This window comes from Mastomys coucha, unplaced genomic scaffold (genome assembly GCF_008632895.1).
Source record: "Mastomys coucha isolate ucsf_1 unplaced genomic scaffold, UCSF_Mcou_1 pScaffold14, whole genome shotgun sequence".
NCBI classification, from domain to species: Eukaryota; Metazoa; Chordata; class Mammalia; order Rodentia; family Muridae; genus Mastomys; species Mastomys coucha.
Genome location: NW_022196896.1, coordinates 49,575,619 through 49,581,614, shown reverse-complemented (window position 1 = coordinate 49,581,614; position 5,996 = coordinate 49,575,619). Strand labels below are relative to the sequence as shown.

The 5,996-nt window shown below is 44.0% G+C and overlaps 1 pseudogene; it reads right to left on the bottom strand.

The window, feature by feature from the left end:
- Positions 1-507: 507 nt before the first annotated feature.
- On the bottom strand, positions 508-5,692 carry LOC116089387 (annotated as a pseudogene).
- Positions 5,693-5,996: the final 304 nt, after the last annotated feature.

Sequence of the window (5,996 nt, the reverse complement as noted above, 5' to 3'; positions counted from 1 at the left end):
TTTTTTTTTTTTTGATATTCAGATAGTTTTGATTATTTTACTATGACAGGAAATAGCCTTCTTTACACATGATTCTTTGAATGAATATCTCATAAGTTCTTCAAGAGAAACTCTTAGACTACCAGGTGCTGGAAACATGGCACAAGCTTACAATCACAGAGTCCCATCTTGAGCTCTAGGTGCTGGAAACATGGCACAAGTTTACAATCACAGAGTCCCATCTTGAGCTCGTATTGGTTCCTTAGCAGTGTAGGGAAGTGGACTTTTTCACCAGTCTTCCATGACGTCAATTTAATAGGGAAATGAGACAAATGTGCTCTCGGGCTTTGTTTGTCAGGCTGTCTGCTTTCTTTCTGGGTCCTGGAGGAGTCAGGATCTTGGTTGAATCGCTAACAGTGTCTTTCTTTCAGGCAAAGGCATGAAGACTGTGGATCTTACCCATTTTTGTTTAAGCAAAATCCCCCAAAGACTAGAAGTAGAAAGCCTTCTTGTGTCAGCCATGCTGTTTTAATGTCTTGGTGGTAAAACGGAAAACTGGGCCATGTTTACAGAGCGTTTCTGACCATTCCATCGACCCTATGTGAGGTATAGTAGTGAGGAGGAAACTTTTGGCTTTATTGACATTTTCTGTCATGGTCTTTAAAATCCCATCCACTGACACTGCTTCTTCATGCTCCTTCCAATGATCATAATCAGTTGCCATGGCAATGCTTGCATAACACATTCGAGCCTCCTTAGCAAGCACCACCTCTGGAACAGTGGTCATATTGACAACATCTGCACCCCCAAGTACGGAATATAAAGCTTTCAGCTTTAGCGAGACCCCTCAATTATTACTATCATCCCCTTTAAATGGCACCGAAGTCCAAGCTTCTTAGCCATTTCTATGAGGACCTCTCTCGTTTTGGGGCCAAACGTTTCAGCCACTGGGCTATGGTACACTCCTCTGGCACTGCAATGACTCCCATCATAGAAGGCCTGAGGCCTCAGTGATGTCAGGCTGTAGTCCAACTCGCAACAATGGTCTGCAGCAGCTGTGAATAGAAGTCCAAGGATTCAGCAGTTGCTCAGTCCCACGAGGCAAGCAGGGGAAGAAGAGAGAGTCTGTTCTTTCTCTTTTTAGGACATTCTTGAGTGTAGGAATTAATTCTGGTATCCTTCACCTGTAGAAACTTCTTGGATGTAGGTAGATTTATGTAGTCATATACCATCTTTTAATGCTTTCTTGCTTCTTTATTTATTCATCACAAATATTTTTTGAGATGTAATAGTTTGAATATGCTTGGTCCAGGGAGTGGCTCTATTTGGAGGTGTGACCTTTCAGGGTTGCAGGAAGTGTGTCACTTTCAGGGTGGGCAATGAGACCCTCCTGGCTGCCTAAGGATGCTGAGTCTTATCCTGTTTGCCTTCGGTACAAGATGTTGAATTCTTGGCTCCTCCAGCAACATGCTTACCTGGATGCTGTCATACTTCCTGCCTTGATGATACATGGACTGAACCGCAAAACTTGTAAGGCAGCCCCAATGAAATGTTGTCCTTTATAGGAGTTGCCTTGGTCCTGGTGTCTTTTCACAGCAATGAATTCCTAACAAAACCTTGAGAAAAAAAATATTCCTTTGGATGTATGTGGTCATGTTTTTTTATGCTGGGAACTATTGGGAACCGGTTCCTTTTCTCGGGCATTCATTGATATAAACGTTCTTCTTCACAGTTGTCATCACAAAAACAACTCTAAACACCCTTTTTTTGAGGGTTTGAAATAGGTCGTTTTGCCGATTCGAACACATTTTCTCAGTAGTGTTAATACATCAGTAGTAGGTCAATGGAGAGTTGTCACTGGGCTCCCGGTGAGATGGGTGATCTAATTCTGAGGAGCTGTCTCAGCGTGTTCGCATCTAATAAACAGATATGGAGGAGTCACTAAGTTGGTAACATAGAGGCAGGGATGCTAGGTGCGGGCTGACTAGGTTCAATTCCTGACTCCAGTGCCTGGATTTTCCTCAAATTCTTAGTTATTTCTTCAGCTATTGGAAGTATATTCCGACCTCCCATATTTAAATGTCCAAATATCCTTGAGATCCCTGCATCAAGTACCTGATTCTAGTCTGGCACTTTAATAGATTTACTATCTTTAAAGTGGACATAAAGACTCTGCTGGATTGTTGAGAGGATTAAGATGATGGATAAGATGAACATCTTTCAAGTGGAGGGGTGGATGCAGGAAAGCCTGGAGTGTTCACTCAATTCAGTTCTACTTAGCAGCCTCAAGGAAAATTTCAGAAAAATTATTGTAAGGGTCCATGATTCCCCCAAAGAATGACACCCTGGACTCAAATAGTACGTAAACGCAAAGAGTGTTTAATTCTGAGAAGTCCAGCATGCTGGAGTCTCCCCATTACTGCAATAGAAAGACAACCAAGTGAGCTCACAGGCCTGATTTAAAGCACACTAGAGAATGCCTGGGTAGGTGACCTCTGTGGTAATCTGTTGGGTCCCTCTCTACAGACATTCCTTTATGGGGTGTGGGGACTGGAAACTTGCTGGGGAGGTCTGGAAATTGTTGCTGAGGAAGTCTGGAAACTGCTGCTGATCCATTGTCCTTGCTTCAGGCCAGGTGTCAGAGCAGCTTCCGAGGCCTGAACTTCTCTGGAATTGCTCAATTCTTAGAAACAGAGATTTAGGCCTAGTCTCTTTAACTGCTAATGTGAAGCCTGACATTGAGTCAGCCCAGCCTTCTCACTATAAATTATTACATCCAGTGCTTTTGGGGTGACACACAGATTTTCAAAACTGCAACCTTTTGAGGAAGGAGAGGCGCATTCTTTAGGCTAGTAAAATGTCCTACAATGAGGAGCTTAACAGAGGCACCAGCTAACACTCAGGTCATGAATCCCTCCCAAGATGCTGTTTATGCATTCACTTGTTTCTGCTCTTTTCCCTTGAAGCTGGTGTAGATGGGAGATTTGCTGGCCCAGTCCCTTGGCCATTTCAGCCACTGTGAAAGCTGAAATCTCTGCTGGAAGGACTCAGTGATATTCCTGGAAACCACTGAGGGACTTAAATCTAGGTGGAAGTCATGGGCACTGAGAGAGCCAAAGCTTCTTCCCAGGATGAAATAAATGCATAGAGTCAGCACTATGTATGAGCCCTTGACCAGCCGAGAGTCATAGAATACAGGCAGGGGCCTTTGGGCAGGGAGCGGGTATTAGCTTACAGACAATTCCGCTAGGCTCCTCCTAGGAACATAGCAACAACCACCTAGCAACAGCTTACATCATCACCTGCCTCCAGGTGTGAGGCAAGTGTTTAAAAAGGATTATTTGCAATCCTGCGCTCACTCATGCACGCTCTCTCTCAAATATCCTAGTCTTTCTCTCACTCTCTCTTCCTTCACTCTGTCTCTGCCTCCACATGTTCCTGACTGGCTCTTCCTCATCCCTCCCTACTTTCCCCCTCTCTCCTTTCCCCCTTCTCTCCTCTCTGTCCTTCTTTGTCCCTCCCCCACTTTCTCTGTCTCTACTCCTGTGCTCCCAGCTTCACCCAGTAATGAGTCTTTATACTAGGTCTGTCACATGGTGTGATTCCCTACAGGATGTCTTGGCAGGGCCTGCAGAAATGCCTCACCCCTCAGGATTATACATAACCTATACCGCCCCTCACCATTATACATGATATATACCATCTCTAGCTCTAGTTCTGTATCTATCTATATCTAGCTACATCCATCTATCTCTATCTTTATATATACATTGCCATTTTATAAAACACAGTAGGTGAGAGAGTGAAAGCAGGAGAATAAATTCAGTTAACAGAAATACTAGTCACGCATACGGGATTCTACAGTTTTACTCTGCATAGTCAAATTTTGCCTCTTGCTAATTCTTTAGGTCAAGTTCCCTCCAGGGTCTTTAGAATCTCCCCCCTTTTCATTTTTTTTCTAGACAGGGTTTGGTTTCTCTGTGTAACCCTGGCTGTCCTGGAACTCACTCTGTAGACCAGGTTGGCCTCGAACTCAGAAATTCACCTGCCTCTGGGATCCTCTCTTACTGAAAAGTACTTCTGTACTTCCTTGTTGCAAACAGAGAACTGATGTTTAAGAAGCAGTTGTCTCCTGTCTAGCAATTTCCCTGCCAGCAGACACTTGTTTGGAAAACACGACAGGCCTTACTAGTCAAGCAGGGTGGCAGGGACAGGACCCTTTCAGCCTCCAAGTGACAGCAGTGGATCTGCAACCCTCTCTGCCCCTTCCCTGCAAGCAGAGAGCCTGTCTTCAGGGAGTGCTTTAACCCAGGGACTCAGGAAAACACAGTTTCAAAATATAGTATTTTCTTTCTACATTAAAAATTACTTTCTGGGGCTGGAGGTGCATCAGTGGTTAAGAGCACTGGCTGCTTTTGCAGAAGAGCCAAGTTCATGGTGGCTCCAAATCATCTATCACTTCAGTTTCAGGGGATTGGATGTCCTCCTTTTGCCTCCCTGGGCACTAGCCTGTGTTGCACAGAAATGCATGCAGGAAGAACACCCATACATATAAGGCAGAAAGGGAGAATGGGAGAAAGGGAGAAAGGAAGGGAGAAAGGAAGGAAGGAAGGAAGGAAGGAAGGAAGAAAGAAAGAAAGATAGGAAGTTTTAAAAATTCTCTTCCCCTTTCCTTTCTCCGTATCTCGAAACTCTTCTATACCATTTCACATCCCAGCATACCCAACTCTATGCACATGTGTGCTGTGGGGAATAAAGTCCACTGATAAAAGAGAGCAACTGAAGATGAACATGTCATTTGGAAAGGCTGGAAGCCAAAGGAATACTTATAATACCAGGAACTTTTACCCACCCACACCTCCCCCTCTTCTTTGGACTTTATTTTCCTATCCGAGAGAGAGAGAGAGAGAGAGAGAGAGAGAGAGAGAGAGAGAGAGAGAGAGAGAGAGAGAGAGAGAGAGAGAGAGAGAGTTGGCACGTGCCCTTTGCTTCTGCACACATTCCAGCTTGACTGAGTCGACAGAACCATGGATCACTATGCTACTGTTTTCTACTGAGTGTCCTTGATATGGGAGCTCAGGAAATGCCCATCGACAGGTGGTGGTTCTTCTGAAGTGGCATTTCCCCATTCCCCAAGGTGCTCCCAGTTGCTGTTCTGGAAGAAGAGATGGAAAGATTGGAGGTGGGGGAAGGCTGTGAGCGCTGGCACATGTGCTGAGCAGCTGAGTCATGCAGGGTCAGGCAGTTACATGGACATTATTTTGAGCTGAGGCTACTGGATAGAATTTCTCTGACTATGGAGATGGGCACAGAGCCTAAAGGAAGAAAGTATGTACAATTTTCCAGATGATACCATCCGTTGGAATCTGCTTTCTAGGGGATGTCAACACATGAAGCTCCTTCCTTCAGTAGCTCTTGGGGTTCTGAACTACAGCCCTGGGTTTCATGAGGTCCATTTGAATGGATCTTTAAATTTACTTTTTGAGCCCCCCCGTCAAGGCATTGAGCATTTTCCCTCCAGACTCCCTTGTCACAGCTTACTACCATGCCTGCTAGTTCCCATTGTACTTCTAGATAGTTACCTATCATGTGTACTTCGGTGATTTTATTTATTTATAGCCCATCTTGGAAGCATCAATGAGAGAAAACATGATATTTGTCTTTTTGAGACTGGTTTACTGTGCTTGATATGATTATTTCCAGTTGTAGCCATTGTCCTAAAAACAATACAACTTTGTTCTTTATGGCCAGAAACATTTTCATTATGTATACATAATCACCATGTTTTCCTGCTCCCCCAGTGTTGGATACCTGGGTTGGCTCTGGCACTTAGCCAATACTGTCATGAACATTGACATGTAAGTCTCTCTGGGATGTGGGGAGTTGAAGTCCTTTGGGTGGATCCTTAAATGATAGAGATTTTTTTTTTTTTTTTTGAGAAATCTCTGTATTGACTTTTATAGTGACTAGATTAGTTAATATCTCCAACAGTATATTAAGGTTCACATGACTAAAAA